Source organism: Ovis aries, chromosome 18 (assembly GCF_016772045.2).
Source record: "Ovis aries strain OAR_USU_Benz2616 breed Rambouillet chromosome 18, ARS-UI_Ramb_v3.0, whole genome shotgun sequence".
NCBI lineage: Eukaryota > Metazoa > Chordata > Mammalia > Artiodactyla > Bovidae > Ovis > Ovis aries.
The window spans coordinates 11,006,944-11,031,474 of record NC_056071.1 but is presented as its reverse complement, the minus strand read 5'-3'; the positions used below and the strand labels follow the sequence as shown (position 1 = coordinate 11,031,474).

The 24,531-nt window shown below is 38.5% G+C and overlaps 1 long non-coding RNA gene across 1 annotated transcript; it reads right to left on the bottom strand.

Annotated features, from left to right (window-relative positions):
• Window positions 1-639: 639 nt before the first annotated feature.
• On the bottom strand, window positions 640-23,722 carry LOC121817066 (uncharacterized). The gene is made up of 6 exons (XR_006056794.2): window positions 23,684-23,722; window positions 23,261-23,446; window positions 14,383-16,446; window positions 12,619-12,649; window positions 6,126-6,220; window positions 640-4,793 (listed from the first exon to the last, which is right to left on the bottom strand). It is a non-coding gene; the product is annotated as an uncharacterized LOC121817066 (long non-coding RNA).
• Between the last annotated feature and the right edge of the window lie 809 nt (window positions 23,723-24,531).

Sequence of the window (24,531 nt, the reverse complement as noted above, 5' to 3'; positions counted from 1 at the left end):
TTCCAGGCTTTGGCTATTGTAAACAGTGCCCCGGTGACCACTGCAGTGCATGTATACTTTCGGACCATGTTTTTATCTGGATATATCCCCAGGAGTGGGATTGCAGGGTCATATGTTTACTTTACGTTTAGTTTTTTAAGGAACCTCTGTATCTTTCTCCATAGTAGCTGTATCAATTTACATTCCCACCAACAGTGTAAGAGGGTTCCAAGAGAAGAAATTTGAATCCAATATGAGATTTTAGTTTCAAAATAGACTACACTGAGTCTTTATATCTGAGAAGGACTAGAAAGCTATAGAGCCCTGCCAAGTTATTTTTCAGGAATGGAAAAGGGAGTTTTGGGCATAGCATGGTTGAAAATCAGAGTCGGCAAACAAAGTAAAACAACAACAAAAAGAACTTGTTTTGTTTCTTAACCCATTTAAGGTTATTTGATAAACCAACTTTACTGCTAAGGCATCCATTGTACTCTCTGTCAGTCTGACCAAACTAATCACCTACTGACTGGCTTAATAATCTCATATAGGCAACAGGAAGACCTAAAGAGACTGTTAGAGGGTTAATTGTCATATAAGTAGCTGTTGATGATTCCAAAGCAAACCATGACTACTTTGTCAAATTTAATTACACATATTTGCTTCTCTAGAGCATTATTTATTTGGCAGAACTCACTGCCATTAAGTACAATCACTTCCAATCATCAGGTTTCATTTAAAAGGGACAACTGTTAAGAACCATCTGTAAATAAACACATACCACTGATTTTATTCTCAAAATAGAGAAGAAATACTTTATACATCCTGCTGTCTCTTTTGGTACCTCAGAGAATGAAAAGACAACACAGTCATTTCATCCTATTTCATTGAAGGAAAGAAACACATAAAATAGATACTTCAGGTTAATTAGCAGAAGCTTCCTGTGGTGATTCATCAGTCCATTTTCAAGACTCCACGATTTTGATGGGTATAAACACAGCCGCCATAATGAAAAAACAGGGGGCTGTCCATTTAGGGTTCCAGAACAATAGGTTACACCAGTAGCACTCAATCGACCAGTTTTATTTTCCACCTATTTCCTACTGAACTCAACTCTGATCTCACAATCCAGACCAGCATTCACTTCTACTTGTCTTTAGAGGGTTCTGCGTATTTTGGCCTGTGGGTTCAGATGCCTACACCAGCCTTGGTTCTGGAAATGAACCATCCATGGCTTCCTTTGTCTTTGATGTGTATCCATTCAGTATTTCAAAAGATGAATGTGATCTTGGTATTCTGTGCTCTATACCTTTACCCCTTTAAGTTATTTCTTTCTTGCTCTTTGACCTGGATTCTTGACTCGTTTTGTCCAGAACCACAGCCTCAAGCCTGGACCGTAACAAAATATAGTAAAGTGACTATAGTTTTCGCTGTACAGTTTAGTGGGGTAAGTCATCTTCAACAGATCCTATAGGAAACATCCCTAATAGTTCAAATACCCTGAAATTAAATCACTCATAGAGTCATCCCAGCCTCTTTCAGTTGACCTCAATCAATGACTTCTAGACTGACTTCAAGAAGCCACCTTGTTCTCTTCTTCCGCAACCTAGGAAGCCCTCCTGATAAATCCCATAGGTAGGAGAAGGTACCATGTAGTTATAACCAAAAGTGTTATAAACCTTGACCAAGAGTGAGAACCAGAAAGATTCAGACTCAGCTTTAGAGCTGGATGGACTGGGCTCCAAATCCTGGCTCTGCCTCTTTCCAGTGTGTAGACTTAGACAAGTCATGAGAATCTCTGTACCTTCTTTATAAAATAAAGACAATAGTATTTCCTCAATCCAGGTGTCATAGAGGGTAAAAGCCCAGGCTAGATAGCAAATTGTTCTAGGTTTATGTCTAAGATCATCACTTATCAAGTGTGATCCATGGGAAAGTTACAAATACTTGAGTTCTCCATGTTTTGGCTTCATCATCTATTAAATGAAGATGCTAATGGCAACTGAGTCATTGAAACACTTTGGATAAGAATTTAATTAGTATTGACAAAATGTTTAGAAAGTCCCTGGCTATGGTTAATGCTTAATAGGTGTAAGTCATTTTGAAACAAATTGTTATAATATACTATAACTCATTTCTACCTATAATAAGCCAGAGGATAAGGTGAATATTAATGATCTTCTTGACAGATTTGACCTGGAGGTAAGTATACCTCATTAGTTGCCTGAAAGGGATCTAAACCCAAAAGACTGAGAAACAAAATGTCCCTAAATTGGTACATCATGAGAAACATTGGGCTGGAGGAAGCACAAGCTGGAATCAAGACTGTCAGGAGAAATATCAATAACCTCAGATATGCAGATGACACCACAGCATAAAGTGAAGAAGAACTAAAGAGCCTCTTGATGAAAGTGAAAGAGGAGAGTGAAAAAGTTGGCTTAAAACTCAACATTCAGAAAACGAAGATCATGGCATCTGGTTCCATCGCTTCATGGCAAATAGATGGGGAAACAGTGGAAACAGTGGCTGACTTTATTTTTGGGGGCAGCAAAATCACTGCAGATGGTGATTGCAGCCATGAAATTAAAAGACGCTTACTCCTTGGAAGGAAACTTATGACCAACCTAGACAGCATATTAAAAAGCAGAGACATTACTTTATCAACAAAGGTCTGTCTAGTCAAGGCTATGGTTTTTCCAGTAGTCGTGTATGGATGTGAGAATTTGACTATAAAGAAAGCTGAGCACCGAAGAATTGGTGCTTTTGAACTGTGGTGTTGGAGAAGACTCTTGAGAGTCCCTTGGACTGCAAGGAGATCAAACCAGTCTATCCTAAAGGAAATCAGCCCTGGGTGTTCATTGGAAGGACTGATGTTGAAGCTGAAACTCCAATATTTTGGCCACCTGATGCGAAGAGCTGACTCATTTGAAAAGGGAAATGTTGGGAAAGATTGAAGACAGGAGGAGAAGGGGATGAAAGAGGATGAGATGGTTGGATGGCATCATCAGCTCAATGGACATGAGTTTGGGTAAGCTACGGGAGTTGGTGATAGATAGGGATGCCTGGTGTGCTGCAGTTCTTGGGGCTGCAAAGAGTCAGACACTACTGAGCGACTGAACTGAACTGAAACTGGCCCCTTAACCATTCAAGATCCAAGTCACTTTCTATCTCTGCTGAGAATTTAGCAAATCACATCTTATAGAGGTTTCTTGTCAGTCCCCAGCCTCTGCCTGAAAAGCCCTAAGTTGAGTGAGTAGTAAAGAGGAGATACCTTGACCTTTTTTTTTTTTATTATTCTGCAAGAATCAATGGTGTTAGAAGAAATCACTGCTTTAAGAGCAGGAACAAAAGAAGCTCAGTCAAATTTCCTGGGTAATGAGGAAGGTGTAGCATACTCATCAATGCTTAATATGCAACAAGCTATGTAACAAAAAGCCGAGCTTCTTTTCACCCATGTAAAGTTCATAAATAAAATGACCAAGAACTCCACCATGATGGAGAGAGTGAAAGTGAAATACATTGGCTTTCATATATACGTATACATATAATTTTAAGCTGAATGCACTGTGGGGAATACCAGGATAAAACCGTCTCTAGTTTCTCTGCTGTGTAATGAAAGTAAAATAAGTACACAAATATCTCTGATGCAAAGCAGGAAGTAGTAAATGTCAAAGAAATCCGCAAATGGAGAACAGTTAAAGTGCTGAGCCTGTTGAGAGGGTTTCCTGTATAGGGGACCAGGCAATGGTCTACAGCAGAAGTGGCATTTGAATAACGTTTAGCTTCTGTTAAGGACTCTTACACCAAACAGTAACCCTCATCCCACCACCAAGTGCTAACTCACGCCAGGAACTCTCCTTTCCTGCCTTTGCCTGGCAAGCGTATACTCATAAAACTCATATCAGGGGTTATTTCTCTGCCTCACCCTCTTCAAATAGATTTTTCCCTCCCTTATTTGGGAACACACACAGTGTTGTACCCCGTTCTCTCCCTTTGACATTTTAGCACATTACTCCATTACCGTTCCTGTCTTTTTCACTGAACTGTGATCCCCATAAGGGACTGGGCAATGCCTTTCAATTCTCAGTACCTAGGGATACTTTGTCAAATCATTGAACTTTGTCAAATTATTGCACTCTAGTTTTAAAAATGAAAAAATGTGCTGAAGAAAATGAAGCTACCTGCCACCTGTGAAAAGTAAAAGCATGGAAGAAAGTGAGAAAGGAGCTCTTGGGGGGCGGTTGCCTGGTGATACATAATTTGATTTAATTGTCATGATCCATTGTTCCCAGTTAGCATTATTATCCCCTTTGACTCTTGCTGAGATTGAGGCTCAGAGAAATTCAAGGACTTGTCCAAAGTCACAGAACTGTTATAGTGAGTGGCTGGGATTCGAACCTGGGTGCTCTCCGACACTGTGTGATGTTCTGGAATGAAGAGATGCACCAGCAGATATACCACCTCTGAAGGTTACTCAACATTAAAAAGCCAGTAACCACTTTGACAAAATCCGAAATGAGTCCTTCCTACCACCTGCAAGACCGCCATGGAGTTTGCTCTAAAAAAAAAAAGTTTGCCCACCTAGAGAAAGTTCATCTGTTTCTGAGAGAAAGAAATCAGTGTTCTCTTTCTTGCCTTCTTCCTTCATCTTTTCTTCAGTTTCTTTCCCCTCTCTCTCTCTGTGCTTTTTTCTCTCTCTTCTTGATGCAGGGGGGGGATTAACTCTCCCAAGTGAAGATGGTGGTGATGATGATGGTTGGGTCAAGCTTATGGTAGGCTGGCTTATTCCTTCAAGGGTCTGCTCTGGGCTTCAGGTTCTAGAATGTTACAAGATTGATATTTAGATTTAAACTTTCTATACCATAGGAAATAAGAAAAACTGAATGTTTTGTTTAAAAGTTGTTTTCTTAAGGAAAAATCAGAAATGAACAAAATGATCTACACACAAAATTATGCATCATTTATAATTTTAAAAACTAGAATAATTAGAAATAACTTTAATGTTCAATGATAAGAGTTTAATAAATTATGGTATTCTCTACATATGGAATATTTTGTATTCATTAAAATAGGTTTACAAAGACAGACTAAGAAAATACTGTTATGTTATTTCAGACATCAGAATACAAACATAGAAAAAGCAAAATTCAAATCTTATAAGCACTGTGTATATATCTGAAGAAAGAAAAAGAGACTGGAAAAATATTAAGTTACTCTTTCTGATTCTATAGCTGGTGATTCTTTCTATAGTTTCCTAGCCTACCAGTAACATGGAATACTTTTGTAATCAGGAAATAAATTCAGATTTGATAAATGCTTGTCAAGTGCATGCGATTTCATCTTGCAATTCTTCCTAGAAAAAAAAATAATAATAAATTTGGTATTTATTTCTTCATCCCAACCACTTTTCCAGGAAGGAAGCTCTGTCATGCTATAGCTTGTGTTTATTCACACCTCTTCACTCTAGCTCCCACCAGTCTGCCTTCCAAAAACCATCCTCAACATAGTTTGGTGTACTGAAAAGAATGTAAGCTTCAGAAGGAGGCAGATCTGGGTCTCAATCCATTTTCCCATATTTCTTAGCTGTGAAATATTCATAAAATCTATTTTCTTTGAGTTTCAGCTTCAGGATTCGGTGAGAATTAAATGGGATTACATATGTTGTGCTACCAACACAAGTCCTGGGACACAATGTATTAGTCACTAACACAGCTCATTACTTCCTCCTGCCTCTCCTGTTCTCTGCACCTCCCCAAACTTACTGATGTTTCAAGTTCCAACTCCCATTCTAGTTCAAAGTTCTTCATGACTTTCCCTGGGAGGCCATGGTGTCAATTTCTAACTTTGTTTTCTGGACGACTCACTTAGCACTTACAGCTTCACACAGTTACTGAGTGCCTGGAAGGCCTCCCCCACCAAACAGAAGAAGCAATCCCATCCCCCTCCCCATCTCATCCGAGACTCTTATTTATTACAAGCCTTCAATCAGCAGCTTATGCTGCAGAGCTCAGTCTACCACGTTGAGTTTTGAATACTAAAGCAAACTTATGAGTCATAATATAGAATAGTTAAAACTACAGTCTGGATCATGCTTCCTCTTGTTTCACCTGGAACAGGCTGAAAAGCTATCAGTGGCCGGTGGGTGGTACCTGGTGGCTGGATCTGAGTTGTCAAGATAGAATGTCACCATCCGGAGAGACCAGAGGGCTCCAAAAGCCCTGGAACAGTCCTGATTCTTGTCAGACTGTGGAAAAAGAGCATAAATTGGTGAGTGCATTTGATAAGGTGAAGTAAAGTAGTTGGGTCCTACAGCTATAATTTCTTTCCTTACAAGTCCGTCAGTCAAGTAGATTGCTTGGGAGCTCAGTTTCCATGGGATGGAAGCAGAAGAAAGAGAGAGAAGGACAGAGACACACAATAGTCTCTCTCTCAGGTATGTTTCTATAAGTGCTTTTCAGTCTAAAATTATTGACATGCCAAGTCTAATGATTAAATTCTAAGCTTTAACCCAAATGTCTAAAAAGTCTTTATCTTACTTCTAAGATGTCACTAGTCCTTTTGTTCTCATAGATTTCTTTATCTTCTAAGCAGTGAAAATCATAAATAAAGCTATTTCAGTATTTGATAATTTAAAACCATCACTTGTCTGACGCAGGATACAGCATGCTTGGGGCTGGTGCATGGGGATGACCCAGAGAGATGTTATGGGGAGGAGGTGGGAGGAGGGTTCATGTTTGGGAACGCATGTAAGAATTAAAGATTTTAAAATTTAAAAAATAAAAAACTAAAAAATATATAGAAGAGATAGAACATCACAGACACTGTGGATGGTGTTGTCTAAAAGGACAGTGGGAAAAGCAACTCTTAAGTGATGTCTTGTGGACTTTTGAATAAAATCCCAATAATGTGTTGACTGAGAGTCTAGGCCATGTGACACGTGGAGAGATGTGAGAGCTTTGCACAACATGGATGAAATATAGGGAGATAAGAATCTAGACTCATCCCAGAACAGGCATCTTCAGGTTTGCTCCTGGATTTCCTCTGTGGGACTGGCCACTGTTAATGAACACATTGTATTTAAAAACTCAATGAAGGCAGCCTTATTGACTCTTCCTTACACCCCAGACTTGAAAGCCCCCACCACCATCCGGACTAAGCTATTTCCACCTTGTTTTTCTGAGAGTTGGGAGAGAAACAAATGACCATTTGGTCTGTCAGTTGGAAGCAGCCTTAGCTTTCATCTGATTTCTGCCCTCCTGTTTCTAAAGAAGGTTGATTGTAACCATTGCTTCTCCTGTGGTGATGAGAGTATATTTGTTTGAGGAATCACAACGCTGAGGAAAGAAAAGGAGGCATTTCTTTACCTCGATCTTATTTTCCATCCACCAACACCACATCCAGCTCTGGGGTGAGCGTCCTGGGAGGACAGGAGAAACACAAGATTGGCCTTGTTGGTTCGGCATTAATGTGCTTAATTGAATTTGTATAATTGTTTATATTGCTGGGATTTCGTCATGAAATGAGCACAGTAGGATAATTTACTTTCACAAATATTAGAATATTGTTGAGGTGGGGAAGAAGGGTCTTTTGAATAAAACATGGACCTGAAAAAAAAAATATATATATATATATATATATCTTTAATATGACGTTCTCTTTAAAGGTCCTTTCAAAGTCTTATTTTTATATATTCAGAAAAAAGCAAGCCATATTTTCCTCTTCCTGGTGATGGCTAGAATATAAATAGGAATAAATATATGGATAGGAATCATGTGTTGTACTGTCAATTGAGATTGATTCTTTTCTTAAAAAAGTTGAAAAATTCACTGAATAGTGCATGAAAGAATCCCTTCTCACTACATTGTCTCCACAAATAAAAGTTGAATGTTTGGCCTCAAACATTAGAAAAATTACCAATAAAGAGGAAGGCAAGATTTTACGAAAACTTTGGTCATAAATGTAAGATTTTGATGCCAGAGAGTAATTAGCGTTTTGTTCCTCTTTTGAATAGCAAAGGAGGGGAGGGTTTGTTGGCTCTCTCTCATTTAATTCTATTGACCTGAAACAATTTTACAGAATTTAGTAACAACTATTATTTCTCTTTTACGTATAGTTGTCCCTGTCCCTTTAATGAGATCTTACTTGTATTATTGCCTGTTTCTTCCTTCCTTTCCTTTATTTTGTATGTCATAAAACTGCTGAATTTGTACAACTTTCAGGTAATTATTTTTATGAGCTCACTGGAGGTTATCTTCAGTGCTATCACAAAGTCTTCCAGTGGTCAATGAATCATGCAGTATATTTCATGATTCCTCTTCCAAGATTGCTGCAGAAGCATAGGTCAGTCCACAGAAATACTTTTGAAAGCTTGGAGCAAATATATTTCTGTAATACTTTTTTTCCTAATTATACAAGCAGTATACACATTGTGAACAATTTAGAAAGTAGAAAAAGAGTGAAGTGAAGTGAAGCCACTCAGTTGTGTCTGACTCTTTGCGACCCCATGAACTGTAGCCCACCAGGCTTCTCTGTCCATGGGATTTTCCAGGCAAGAGTACCAGAGTGGGTTGCCTTTTCTTTCTCCAAGAAAAAAGAGTAGAAAGAAGCAATTAACTTCCCCCAAAATATTTTTTAATATTTGAATTTCTATAGTTCAGTTACATATAGGTCTATACACGAATGTAGGTTTGCACTCATTTTCATTTACATCAGAAAGAGAATATTCTCCTTTGTCACCAAAAAGTTTTCAAATTTATTCAATAATTACTTTTATATTATTATTTGAATAAACTGTAGTTTAAATTGATATTGACTTTTAGACTACTTAGGATTTTTACCTGAAAAATATAACATAGGAAAACCAGAAGACGTGATTTTATGCAGTTTAATTTGGTCTGGTTATGCAAATTCTCCCTCAGCTCCATACCTGAGTCACACATAATTAAGATTCTCTACTAAATTCAATGAGTTTAAAAAGTTTCATGAGTGTTTTCTGAAATAACAAAAGATAAGATTGAAGAAAAGAACGTTTATTCTTAGGTAGTTGAATAATAAGTGACAGCGGTTACTGAACTGAGAGTAGCCAAGAAAGGCCTGTCATTCTGTAGAATCTGATACACAAACTTGAACTAGAATTTCTGAACTCTAGAACCGAGAGTTCTATGCCAAACAGTGGCCCAACCACCAAATCCAGGCCAATGGTTCCTTTTGTATTACCTGTGAGCCAAGAATAGTTTTTACATTTGTAAGTGGTTGAAAAAAAAATTAAAGAAGAATGATAACTTGAGATAACATGAAAATTATATGAAATTCATAATTTCATGTCCATAATACAGTTTTATTGACATATGGTCAACACTCATTTGTTTAAATATTTCATTGGCTGTTTCATACTGTAACAGTAGAGTTTAGTAACTGCTGAACAAAGCACAGAATTATTTATTATCAGATCACTCTCAGAAAAAGTTTTAGAGAAAAAGAGTCTTACGCTAGATTGATCATCAGGTTTTAAGTAAAGTAGCATTAGAGAAGTCTAGGTTCATTTTCTTTCAGCCCTCTCATCTGAATCTCCTTCCTTTTAATTAGCAATATTATTTGCTCCCTTCAGGGAAACGAGGATTGTCTATATTCATTTGCTGACAGAAGCTGCCTTTGAACTTCAGGAAAGCCACCATCTTGTTTTTGTTCACTTCCCTAAAGCTTAGTGTCTGCCACATGAAACATAAGTAAGTTCTTTAAACTTCTTGTTATCTTGAGGCAGGGCAAGACCTTTACCCAATTTATTTAGTTATGGAGGAGGAGGATGAAAGATTGGGTCCTAAGTGTTACTCAATGGCATGACATGGTTTTCCCTGGAAAGCAGCCAGAACTGATGCTTATGAGGTGTTTGTCTGATGAACTGTACCCCTGTGACTCTAAGCAGAGCCTGGAGGAGGCGGCAGTCCGTCTTTCTAGCTCAGGTTTGACTCACAAATCAGAAGAATGTGCAAAATCCATGGAAGCCAGACCCACCCCTAAGATGGTCCAACAAGGAAATAAAAGCTTCTTTTGGATAACCATTTAGGAAGTGGGATGATTTGGATTATTGCTGATGTGTATTATAGCATTTTCATAAGAGCAAAATAGACCCTAGGTAACTGCTGGACTGTAATATTTGCTTTAGTAACAGGAAGTGTGGGAAATAATTATTAGCCAATGTATAGGCTGCAGAGAACCTTTCTACATAAAGGAAGACATGTGTTGAATGTATGGAAACTTCCAGCACAGCTGACATAAACAGAAAAAAAAAAAAGAAAACAAACTGGGAGGTTGAGGGGAAAGGAACACTGGGTCACAATGCCTCCAGAATAAAATTCTACATACAGAATAATGAGATAAACCCAAGAATTTGACAGTGAAATTCTCTTATAACAGGATTTCATTATTTCATAAATCTAGAAGTACTATGAGTTACTTCCTGCTATCCCACTGTCCTCAACTTCAATCTTATAGTCAGATTGGAATTGTACATGGTCTGTACAATTTCATGAGGCTCTAAGAACTGGTTTTAGATCTAGCCATGAAAACAAAATTTAACAAGAGTATTTGACAATGTTTATAAAAAGTGAATTTCTGGTTATCGGAGGTCAGTATGAAATATAAGACACTACTGTCATGTATGCGTTACCTAATTAAATTTAAGTAATGTTTTAGTGTATCCAATTAAAAAGTAGTATGCTTATTATAGGAAAATTTGAAAATACAGAAATTTTAAATGAAACAAAAATAACTTCTATAATCTCTCTATCCAAAGACAACATTATTTAAGTATTGTTTCCTCTCAGTCTTTTACTGTGATATTTTTTTCACAGTTGTAATTATACTCAAAGTTCAGTACAGCCTCTTGCTTTTTAAATTTAACTGTATCATGTAATTTGTAAATAAGACATTTATACTTATCTTGAAAAAGCCTGAGAGATGGCTAGTCAACCTGTTAGAATGTCTAGGTATTAAGAATAAAACTAAATTCAAAACCAAAAATGCATATTTTCTGGAGTCATGGGGAAGGCAAAGTTTTGTAACTTTCTTTATTATCTCATGACTTCGTTTTTGGTCACGCTGATGTATTCTGGATGAACACCAAAACAAAAGAAAACAAAAAGAGTGAGGGAATAGGACTGGGAGAAAGAAAACAAAACCAAAAAAGTCAAGAAAAAAATGTGAAGAGCCAGAGAATTGAAAAGAAAATATACCATTCCCCAAATTTCCCAAATACATCTGGTCCTGCTGAGAGTAATAGCATTTGTGTATATGTGTAGACAACTCCCTAAGCTGAATTTTTTAAAAAGCCTATCTCTTTGATACTGCATTAATTCCATAGTCCACATAACTGACATTCAATAAAGAAAAATAGAGCCAGAACAGAATTTTATTTTATTTTTTGAATACTGAAGTCTCTTAAGTGAATTTCCATCTCATTTTCTCTTTCTTATGTAAATAAAGGCAAATTAGGTATGGAGATGGGTTCACTCCAGGGTGGCATGGTTGAGGTTGAGTTGTGGTGGCGCTGTTCCCATGTAATGGGTTAGTGGCTGGTCTTAGGAGCATCTTGTTCCCCAGCACAAAAGTCTGATGCCAAGAGGGACCACTTGTTCTTTCCCAATTCTTAACCTCCCCAAACCAGTTTTTCCTTGAGGTCTTCTTTTTGTGAAATTCCTGTATCAAGGCTGCATGTGGCCATGATACAAAACCCCAAGCCGTTTGCCCTCTTCACAGGAACCAGGCGAGAATGTAATCCGAGCTTTCCTTGGTCTATCTCTACACTGCAACATCATAACATTGAAGTGTAGATTTATAGCAGGCTTTATGTATATTTTCTTAGTCCCAGGGCCCCCCTTTTCACAGATACATACACAACATGTCATGTAGAAAATATAAATCGTTGATGGTATAGGCACTTTCTTCCTTTTTAAACCTTTCCAAAGGTCTTTTTGTTAAATACACCCAGATGCCGTTTGACAGATGAGGGGCTAATTGCTCTGTGAATTACCTCTATCGATTCCTGTTTCATGTTGAGCCAAACAAACAAAAGATATTAATGCTTTGAAAAAAATGAATGATGACCTTTCTCTGCAAACACAGCTTGTGGTCTCTGATTATTGGTGATTCCGGAGAGCAGCGGTCAATGGCAATAGCTGTAACGCTATGATCACTATAATAAGCTTGCCTGACCTTCTCTGCCATGTTAAGTGGTTTAAATTTATTTGCCCAACAACAGAAGAGCTTTCATTTAAAGTCACAGAACATTCAATTCAATTTAAAGACATAGTGTCTTCTTTCCTCTCCTTCCTTTCCTGTCCATTTCCCCACTTCAAACACCTCCATCCCAAGTTCCTTAATCATTTTGCCACTGCAGAATAATCACCTTACCTGTGAAACTCATTCTTTCAGTTCTTTTTGGAACCCTGGATGACATTTTCTCTTTTGACTCACTCTTTCTTGTTTTAAGACACTAGAATATTTTGTTTATCTCTTTGTATAAGTTTTGTTTGTAAATCAGGTTTGGGGTTCTAGATAATATGAGCTGTATAAGAAATCAAGAATACATATTATCTGGAATACCAAACTTGTATACTACTGTATAGCACAGAAAACTGTACTCACCATTCTGTAGTAACACACATGGGGAAATAATCTGAAAAAGAATTGATATATAAATACATATATGCACATATGTATAAATATATGTATAACTGATTCAGGCAGCTATATACCTGAAACTAACACAACGGTGTAAATAAACTATACTATAGTAAAAATAAAAATAAAAAACTCAAAGGTAGAGAATTGATTAAAATGAACGCCTTTAATATACAACATCTGAACTCTTATAGGTAGGGAACTTTTGGACTGTGTTAAATGACAATAAAGATATAATCAAAGGTAAAAACAGAATGAATGAATAGTGATGCTGAGTAATAATTCTAAAGAAACCAAGAAAATATTTATTTGCTCAAATAAATATTTGAAAACAATTTTATTTTTTTAAAAAAAGTGCAAGAGGGTGTAGTTCTAGACTCACTAGCCTGGAAGCCAAGAGAATCAGTTCCATTTTGTCCTTAATTAATGAGATTTTTGAATCAGTCATTATTATTATTACTACTTTGCACCCAGAACAGGCTCATCCAACTTGGCAAATGGGGAGGACTGGACCCAATGAGTTCAGAGTGTCTTTCCAATTGAAACACACTAATTTTCAATATATCTCTCTAAAAAAAGTTTCTTGTGAATAATAGAGTTATAACTTGGCAGCTAAGAAAATATGGTTCTGGGACCTTTAAGGACTTCCTGAGTTTTTTCTCAACAATCTCCATGATAGTGAACATGAGTAAACCACAAATGGCCAAAGCCTTGAATGGTTAGGAAGTAGATGCAACCCCCCTTGGTTCAAGTGGAAATCTCTTGAAAAGGGTACCCCTGACACTTCCACCAGTTTCCTGGTAAGAGACATGCCAAAAATACCAAGGAAGTGGTTCCCCTTAGAATAGCTTGGTCCCTGTGCTATAAGATTAAAGCAGGAAGCGAAGAGAAAAACACCACAAATAATCAAAAGGCTTCCTGCCTAAGTCTGACATTCTCAAGACGTTAGGTCTGAATTTAGATAGAGAGCTGGGAAATTTTAAGGAGACTTTCCTTAAGCATTATCTCTAGTTTCTTCTCAAGACATTAATCAACAATATCATCAAGGCATTCTTGAGCTTTACCCAAGTTTGCCATGTTAAAAACCATATGGAGTTCAAGAAAATAAGAAATATGGTTCCTGACTGTGTGAAATTCCTCATTCTGCCCAGGATCTTTCTCAGCAATAGGATATTTACAAATGCTGTGCGCTTTCTCAACATAGAATGCTTTTCTATCCTTCTCCTCTTCAAAATCTAAACTTAGGGCCTTCCCAAATCCTGTTGCTGTTATTGTTTAGCTGCTAAGTTGTGTTGACCTCTTTTGAGACCCCGCCAAGCTCTTCTGCCTATGCGGTTTCTCAGGCAAGAATACTGGAGGCGGTTGCCATTTCCTTTTCCATAGGATCTTCCCGACCAGGGATGGAACCTGCGTCTCCTGCACTGAAGGCAGATTCTTTACCACTGAGCCACCAAGGAAGCCCTCCCAATTCCTACTTTTTAAAATTCCTCTATATTTATCTCTCCTTTTCCAAAATGCCCTCTGTAGCACCTTATGGGATTCATCATAGCCCTGAGAATATGCTTTCATCTCAGCACTTTGCAAATGTATATAATTTGCTGTTCCTTTTACCTTTTTCCCCTAGAAGTTAGACCTTTGTATCTCAGACTACTAACACAGAACTGAGGTCTTGTTAGGTGTCCAACTGATGTTGGAAGATGAGTAAGTGAGTGAACAAATGAGTCTTACTGTATCAGATATTTGCTGCTGTACAACAAACCACTCTCAAAGGCAGTGGCTTTAGACAGTCAGCGACTCTTCATTATCCCTTGTGGATTTCCAGGTCAGTGGGGGCTTCCTTGATCAGGCTGAACTTGTCTGGGGGAACCCAGATAGGATGTCTCCAGTCTTTATGTTTTTCATCCTCCTCTTGGAACCAGGCACATGCTCCTCAAGGCTGCAGCAGAAGCACAAGAAACAAAGCAGAAACTTCCGAAGCCTGTTAAAGCATACCATCATTTCCACTTTGTTCTTTCAGCCACAGCAGGCCACGTGGGGAACCTAAGCCAAAGGACAGTCAATATACTCTTCCCCTTTAGTCACATGACAAGGTCACATATTAAAGGGTATGGGTACAAAGAGAGAAGAAAAATCAGTTTCAGTCATGAAACCAAACCATTAAGAAGGAAATACTGGGACTTCCTGGGAGGCCAAGTGGTTAAGATTCTGAGAATTCGATGCAGAGGGCACAGGTTCGAACCCTGGTCAGGGAACTAGGGTCCCACATGCCATGTGGCATAGACAAGAAGTTAAATAAATAAATAACATTTAAGAAGGAATACTGATCACGATATTAAGATAGAAATATAAAATTGGTTACCCACCATTTAAGCCATTTGGCCAAAGTCATCTGCTTCATTCTCAAATCATCAACCTGTGGCCCAACAATTTAATGACCTATGTGGCCCATAAATATTTACCAAATTAGATTGTGTTAACAGATGGTAAATAGAGTAATCAGAATTGGAAGAATCCTGATATCTTGATTTTAACTTTTTTTTCAATTAAAGAAAATAAGTATGGCGGCCAGATGTGTTTTGAATACAAAACCAAAAGCTTTAAACAACAAAATGTTTGTCCTTTTTAAAGGAAGACACTTTTACTTAAGCTTATACACTTTACTATGGAAGTTTGTTTAAAACTAATTGTAGCTCATGCAATAACCTTCTTTTCACTTTTAATCAAGCTGGGAGAAATCTCACGTAGGCATTGTTGTGGCTTCTTTACAGAGTTTCTGCTCACTTCTCTGAGTTGAAGTTAAATTTCTAATGTCCAGGCGTTGATTTACTAGGAAGAGCACAGTCCACTTACAATCAGAAAAAGCCCTGGCAGTAATCAAGCCCTATGAATTCCTGGCCTTTTTCCTTGAAGGCCCAGTGGGGCCCACTTGACTGGGCCAACCCCACACCACGCACACTGGATTGGTGGTCCTCTTATCATAGAAAATTCCACCAGTGCAGCCAAAAAACACAAAAGGAAGCACACACAGACAAAAAATGTGAATATAATATACAGGCCTGTGGATTGAGTTTTATGAAAAGGAAGAAAAAAGGGGGTGTAGAATTTTCCCTAGTTCTTTTGCAAAGTTCACTGGACAAGAAATAATGAGATAAATGGCTTATCAAATGTAAATACCTTCATTATTTTTAATGACACTACAAAGACAGTTTTAAAATGTCTCTCCTAATTTTGCCCTATAATCGGATCACTTGATTGTGACTATTTGGTAAATAGAATCGTACGTTTCCCCATGATTTGCATTTCGTTTCCTATGCTAAAGAGTTTATATTCATGAAAAGTATGCAGGTCCAAGTATTCCCAACACTTCTTTCTTGCTTGACTTTACTTTGTAATAATGTATGGTGTCAGGACGCTGCCCTATAGCTGAGAAATGTGAAATTCTTGGAGGAAAAGGGATTCTTATGGTTGTTGTTTATTGAACCCAAATATTTCAGAATCTAGTCCTTCCGGTTTCAGGAGAGAAAAGTGAAAGATGATAACGTGATTTCCTGCTTTGCTCAGCCGAGTCTCCTGGATTCATCTATGTGTTTCAGTATGTAGAATCTTCTTTACATAGGACTAGCTCTCGCATTCTAATTTCTCCACATTTCCATTTATAAGTTTTATCAAGAAAACTTTTAACTAATCAGCTTAGAGAGTCTTTAAATGTTGAATCCTGATGTCATTTGAGCAAGGAATTGTGACAGAGTTCTCACGGCCATCAGTAAAATTCCTTCCGATGTGAGCCAGGACCTAGGAAATGCAAAAATCCCTAATAAATGTCAGGCAGGGCTCAACTGCTTATCTGTTGCCTACAAAACGTTCGAAAAGAAATGAGTTTGCCGCTAGGAACTGATATGATCCAACATTCTCATTCATTCTTTCCTGTTCCATCATTAACTCCAACACTGGATAAGACACTCGTTGAGGATGGGGGCTGGGAACAGGGAATTGCCAGAGATGGGAAACCAAGCTGCTTTACAAATATTCACAGCTGCAGCTTTCTGTAACCATGCTCCATTTCCAGTGGACTTTAAAAAGACAAATTCATAAGTTATTTTGCCATAAAAGGGAATCAGCTCTTAAGTCCGTCTTCCCAAAGACCTCAGACATGAAATTACCACAGCACTCCCTAAGGTCCAGAACACAGAATTTTCCTCCCCTCCCACATGCCTATCCCTAAGAAAATAGTTTTCCCACTAGATAAAATAATTAAGACCGTTCTCAGAATAGAAAACAAAACATGTATTGCTTGGACATGAGCCTATTTTCAGGCTTAATCAATTGATTGCATATTTACATTTTGATATTCCAATAGCTGCGAAGCTATCATATGTAGGATTTAATTGCATGGAAGAATCAATAAATAAAGTGTACAAGAGTAATTGCGTGTGTGTGTGTGTGTGTGTGTTTTCTTGTTCAGCCTACTTCTGATTTGTTAACTAATTTAGGAGAGAATCCATAAAAGCATAATACACCAGCCGCTGTGAAGTCCCTGGGTATCTATCTCTGAACTGGAACCTGGCTTTTTAAATCCTGTCTAGGTAAATTACCTTTCCAGTGCAGGGTATTTCCTTTTAGGAGATTCCTTGGGAAGGGTCTCCAGGGAACTAAGTAACTTTTTAATGGTTCACTCAGATTAAGAGGAAGGAAATGTGAACTCCTCTCGGGGGAGGCACCACACTCTCGGCCGTCTGCATCCTGTAATTCTTCCCAAGTCCGTGAATCATACTTTTAAGACGCCTTTTCAAGGGCATTTGTCTTCCTTTAAGAGAAGGCCAACGCAGAAAAGATGAGGTTTAAAATAGGTCTCAATCAAGCTTTAGCTATAAAAACAATCGCCCAAGTCTCCCCCATCTGTCTAGAGAATGTTTCTCTGCATCCTTCACCTACACACTGCTCCTCACCTCACACAGTACTTGACTGGATCACTTTTACATTTATTTTGCTTTCAGATTTAGGATGATTTCTAATATCATCTGAGGGACTTTGGACTGTAATTCTGGATCACGTTGACCAGCCTCTGGACTGATTTCACTTATACTGCAAGAATCTGAAGATGTGAGCTATCATAAGTAGCTTTCTCCAAGTCTTTTTAGACCACAATCTTGTTTTTAAGCCATGTTTTTATTTAGTAAAAATCTTGTATGTAAGCAAATATAGACTATGTTTGCACCTTTTCCCAAAAAGCATGAAAAGTGTTCGTCATACAGTTGTGTCCGACTTTTTGCAACCCCCATGGACTGACTGTAGCCTGCAAGGCTTCTCTGTCCATGAAATTCTCCATGCAAGAATGCTGGAGTGGGTTGTCATTTCCTTGTCCAGGGGATCTTTCCAACCCGGGGATGGAACCCAGATCCCCTGCATTGCAGGTGGTTTCTTCACCATCTGAGCCACCCGAGAAGCCCACCAAAAAGCATGATCACTACTGTAAACAATGTTGGCAGTGGATAGAGTTGAACAAGGATTGAAGCATGAAGTCATTCAAAATTTCTCTACAAGGAAATAATTCTAAACGGCAGTACTCAGTGTATTGAAGTATCAGTAGCATTACAATATCAGTTACTCAATGAATAAACTATATTTTATTGATCATATACTTAATGGCAACTTCTAATGTTTTAAGCTACTACCAAGAATGGAAATGTCCTGAAAAAGAATAAATGTGCTATGATAAGGCATATCCATGTGAACTCTGTCAACTACAGACTTTGGGTGATAATGATCTGTCAATGTAGATTCATCAATTCGGACAAATGTACCACTCTGGTGGGATTTTGATAATGAGTGAGGCTAGGCATGAGTGGAAAATCTCTGTACATCCCACTCAACTTTGCTGTGAAGTTAAAACTTCTCTAAAAGAGCAAAAATCTTTTTTTTTTTTATAAAGATATCCAAAGGTAAGTTTACAAATTTGGGGGAAAGTTTGAGCAAGCTCCAGGAGTTAGTGATGGACAGGGAAGCCTGGCTTGCTGTAGTCCATGGGATCACAAACGGTCAGGCACGACTGAGTGACTGAACTGAAGTCTAAATTGTATTAACTGAATGTTCAGTGTTGGTTTGTGTAGGTATGCATACAATCCCCTCTGTGTAATTCCTAATCTAAGAATCTTTGGTAAATCAACAGGTATTTTTCTATTTGTGTGTGCCTGTGTGTGTGTGTGCCTGTGTATATGTGCCTCTGTGTGTGTGCCTGTGTGTGTGCCTGTGTGTGTGTGCTTGTGTGTGTGCCTGTGTGTGTGCCTGTGTGTGCTTGTGTGTGTGTGCCTGTGTGTGTGTGCCTGTGTGTGTATGCCTGTGTGTGTGTGTGCCTGTGTATATGTGCCTCTGTGTGTGTGCCTGTGTGTGTGTGCCTCTGTGTGTGTGTGTGCCTGTGTATATGTGCCTCTGTGTGTGTGTGCCTGTATGTGTGTGTGCCTGTGTGTGTGCTTGTGTGTGTGTATGCCTCTGTGTGCCTGTGTGTGTGTGCTTGTGTATGTGTGTGCCTGTGTGTGTGCCTGTGTATGTGTGTGCCTGTGTGTGTGCTTGTGTGTGTATGCCTCTGTGTGCCTGTGTGTGTGTGCCTGTGTATGTGTGTGCCTGTGTGTGCCTATGTGTGCCTGTGTATGTGTGTGCCTGTGTGTGTGTGCCTATGTTTATGTGTGTGTGTGTTGGAGGCATGGCTGTGTGTGTGTTAGTTGCTCAGTCTTGTCCGACTCTTTGCAACCCCATGGACTATAGCCCCAGGCTCCTCTGTCCGTGGGATTCTCCAGGCAAGAATACTGAAGTGGGTAGCCATTGCCTTCTCCAGGGGATCTTCCCAACCCAGGAATCGAAGCTGGGTATCCTGCAATGCAGGCAGATTCTTTACCATCTGAGCCACCAGGCACTTAAGACTATAGATAGCAAAATGTAACCCAGGCTGATGTAAGCTCTGTGTAGTCTTTATGCCCATTTACTGCGAGTGTTCATATGTGTTGTTACAGACATATTCATATATGAAACTCCAGACTCCACTTGTGATAGGAGGGTAATGTATGGATATGTGTACCATGTTACCTTTCAACATCCTAATGGTTCTGATTTATAAAGCACATTTCACCCTAAGAGTTTTGAACAGGGATTGTGGACAAAATATGTTGAAAGAGTGAAAGTAGGAAAGGAAGAAAATAGCAGAAAAGAGAACAGTTGAATTCTATTTTATTCCTTCCCCGATTTCTTGGCAAATTCAAGTCCTAGCTGTCTATGTGCTGTGTTGGCTCTTCTGCCCATGGGCTTATCCAGGCTAGAGTGCCAGAGTGGGTTGCCATGCCCTCCTCCAGGGAATCTTCCTGACCCAGGGGCTGAACCCGAGGCTCTTACGTCTCCTGTATTGGCAAGTGGGTCCTTTACTGCTAGCACCACCTGGGATGTTCCCATCTCTAGTGACCTCTGAACAAGGTTAGCAGACACAAAAATTCTCAATCATCAGTTAAGATCACCAAATGTTGCTCTGCTGTTTCTTTACAAATATCCTTATCGATAGGTCAGTTCTTTCAGAGGGCCTAAATCTGGTGCTATGGAGACTGTTCTCAGTAAAGCTCTGTTGTAGGCTTCGAGATATTTGGGTGCAGGAAAATTGTCTTCCTTATAAAATGTTGAATATTTAATTTTGTGTGAAAGGGTAAAAAAATTAGTGAGGCTAAGGATTGAAAGCATAAATCAGGAGTTTGTTGGTGAAAAGAAAGGCGGGAAGGAGGGAAGGAAGAACGATCAAGGAAAGACATTCTAGTTCACAGGATCCTCATTAATTGTTTCCCGATGCTAGAGAATTGAAAGAAAGACGTCATAGGCAGATTCTAATATTCTAAAACTGCAACCTGATTGCATAAAGGCATAAATTTAAATCTAAATCATTTGGGACAGAATATTTAAACATCTTCTATTTTTGTTTATGGCTGATATCTATAAAAATCTGTTCTGTTACACAGACCTATATTATAGAGATTATACATACAAATATTTTACTACTTATGCATAAAACATGATTTGTTGGGGGATATAAACTATGGCTTTCTCAGGTATCACTGCTACTTGATTGTTCTGAGTATTGGCTTTCTGACAGGGTTTGGAATGAAGCCATTTTTATTAATTTAGTTATTTTTGCTGATATAAAAGGCCGTCTATCATGTTAATAATGTATCGGTCTGCGGTCCCACCGAACAATAATTACAGAATGTTCCTAATAGTAAATCATTTGTCACAATCACAGCTCAGTACAGCAACCTTTTGTGGAGCAGAGGAAGACATTATCCGAATAGCAATACACCTTTCTGTGGACCCATTAGAGGAAGTGAACACCAAGAGCCCTGCAAAACCCTGAGCTTCAAGTCAGAAAGGCCCTCTCCCAGATTTCAGCTGGGGGTGAGCACAGGCCCTGCTGAATTTTCTGTAGTGTTGTTTAGCCTATCTGATTAGATGGAACCAAAACATTCTGCTGAGGACAGAACAGACTAGGTTCCACAAACATCTTTAAAAAAAGAAGAAAAAGAAGAAAGCTCTCCTCTGAAAAAGTGGCAAAACAAAATGATTTGAAAAAGAAAAAATGTTAAAGATTTTACTGCACTCTAGTTTTTAGTAAGAACCAGAGAAAGAAAGGACCCAACATCCCACCCCACCCCATCCCTGTCAAAAAAAAAAAAAAAATTAGGATTAACAAGAAGGTGTCAATGTCTATATTAAGTGCGAATTACACTGGAATAATGATCAGACTTCTGCTTTGCAAAGAGTCACAACCTGATTACGATTATTGTTAAGCAACATTCGTAAATAATAAAAGCAAATATTATTGAGTCTTTCTATGGGCAGGGAATCTTCGTTTTGTTGCTATTCTTTCTTCTCTCTCTCTCTTTTTAATAGACTTTATTTTTGCTGCAGTTTTAGGCTCATAGTGAAATTGAAAGTAAAGTATAGAGTGTTCCCAGCTCCTCTCCCCAAAACACACACGGGTTCCCCCACTGTCAACATCCTCCCCGTTTTTCACAATTAATGAACCCACATTGATATGCCATCATCATCCAGACTGTACCATTTACATCAGGACTTCTTCTAAGCAAAAATTTTGAGACGAGCTCCTTTTGGGAAGAGAGTTAACTCAGCTGTAAACTGTGGAGGGCAACAAGGGGGATTTTTGAGATTTTTGCCAGTTTCAAGGCATAGCCCAGTTGATTAACCACAGTTTGTCATTGGGGTAACAGTGAAATAAATGGGCATCATTTGTCCAGCACCCATACATTTATTGATTTTTGCCAAGGTGATGTCAACCATGCTTGTTGGGCAACAGTATCTTCATTTCATAGACGTAGTAACCAAACCTCAGAGGAGGGAAAGCCAGGATTTCAATCGAGGTCCTTTGACACAAACCTGCACTATGTCACACTGCCTCTGTCCCCAGGTTCTGCAGGAAAAGCTGTCGTGGAGTTGCTAACAAGTAACTGAGTCAGGGTTTGCTTTGCATGGTGACTGTGGTTTTTATAACATTGATACTCAAACTGAAAATTCGTGGATTTTGTTTTTTTTTTTTAAAAAAAAACTTTAAATTATATTTCTACTTTTATTTTTTCTAAATATAAAAGTGGATTCTTGGTTAGGAATTTTATTGAGTATGGAACGCAATGGATGCACACACAAGAGGAGATTTTAAAGTCCTTGTTCACCAACCCCCCTGATTTGAAAATAGCCTCAAGATCAATTAGAACATAAAGGGTGAGGAGGGAGTCATAGCTGTGAAATGCTTCTGAAAGACCACATAGCAAAATAAAGAGGTTTTCCTCAAGCATCAACAGTGGAAATTGTTCTAGAAGTATATGCAGAGGACAATGGTGACGGGTGCAAAGTCCAGGCTTTCCAATTCTCTTGGGGCTTCAAAAAGCCACAAACAGAGCTCTTGGCCCCACAAGTGAATTTGTGAGCCTCAAATTAGCATTAAATGGGATAATTTGTATGTACTCTCTAACTTCATATGTTTACCTAATTTTTTAAATATCTAGAATTCTGTTAAAGGTATCTAAGGATTCAGCAAGCGTGTCATACTTTGCATTCCTAGTATCACATTTCCAAGAAGGGTTACATAGCGCAGTAAAATGCACATGTCTATAGACTGTTGAGAGCTACTGGTAACAGTGAAGAAGTCCGTAACTGAAGCTTGAACAAGGTATCAGAGGACACCAGGGGACCAGAAGGATGATTCTGGCCAAGTCTTTGCATCCCTTTTCCTCCCGTTCCCTACAAAACCAGCCTGAAGAACTTAGAGCATCTTCTCTGCAGACCCTGGTTCAAACACACAGGCGTCCTTGACATGAGTACCACTTTTCCAAAGGGAAGGAAAGTTCCTTAAAAAATCAGATGGCTTCCTCTTGCCCCAACCCCGATGTCCCCTACCCACTATGTTCTGTCCAGAAGAAAAATCCCTCAGCCGCAATGGTTGTTTTTATTAAATTCTCCTCAATAAAAAGCTCAGGCAGGATTTATTAGGTACTCAGGGTGGACGTTTAGTATTTCGCCAGTTATTAAGTGAAAATCAATAGAAAGCAAAGAAAATGGAACTCACTGCACTGTTAGCGCACCGTTGTCGCCCAGATATTATGTCGGCTGTCTCGTAGATTCATGACAGACGAAAGAGGCCGGGAGAGAACTTTCTGCTTACATTGCACGCGCCAAAGTGGGGTTATTCATTAGAGCAGGCAGCTGGCCAGATGGATTTCCAGTTCAGGTTTACCATTTATCTTTAAAACGCCTGTATCGAGTGAGAAAGAACACTGATATTATGTGATATCAATGGCAGGTTTATGTATCTAAATCAGGATTTATTGTTATTTTGTTCCAAAGACCTTTTTTTCTCAAGAAATACCATTTCACTGGAAGAAAATAATAGCTAAAACCTTGTCAAAGATAACCTTTCATGCTGTCCGTGCACCGCTAGCTGTAAAACAAATAGAACCCGGTGTATAAATAGTTTTAACCACATACTTACAAATCATTTCTTCTGAATCCGTTTCTCCCATTTCAATATGTGTGTGTGTGTTAAATACTGCAAACATGTGTTTTGGTCATTTGATGTTTTCTTTGCCAGGAGTTTAGATAATGTTAGCAATTGTTAGAGTCGTGTGTAAAAGGTTTGGCTCTTTTATGTACTTCCATGGAATGCTACTTTTCCAAAAAGCATTCTTTGGAAAAGCAAAGTGATCTCTTCTGATTCTTTTCTTTCCTTACCTTAGAATAAGCTTTAGAGTCAAAAACACTGATCACCTTTTTTTTTTTTTTTCCAAATTATTTCAGGGTCTTCAGAAGCAGGGATGTGTTTTCCTTTGACTTCAATGGACCTTTCGACAGCTTCTGGGTTTTCTATTCCTTCTCACTTAAAGGCTGGATTACAGTTGACCTGATCACATTGGATCTTCCGTCAGTCTTGTCAAGTAACTAAGCTGGTCAAATGACAGAATGAACCCCTATAAATTGTTCAGAAGGAAAAAATGCAATTCTTTATAAATTGGAAGGAAAAAATGCAATCTGTATTTGTAAAATGTCATTAGTGACACTATGATGAGGAAGAAAAACGGATACCTGTGTTTTGGCTGAAGCAGCTACTAATAGAGTATGTTTTTAACCTGCCTTAGTCTTGCTCTTTTTTTCTTTATGTTTGGGAAAAGGGACTGTAAATTTAGCTCTATACAGACCAATATCAGACAGTAGCCAAATACAGATGGTTATTTAAAGATCAAAATTCACTTAAGTGACACCAACTTAAAATAGTTCTCTACAGCTTTTTGCTCCTCTTGAACAAAAGTGATGTTGTAATAGAATTTTAAAAAGTATTCAAAG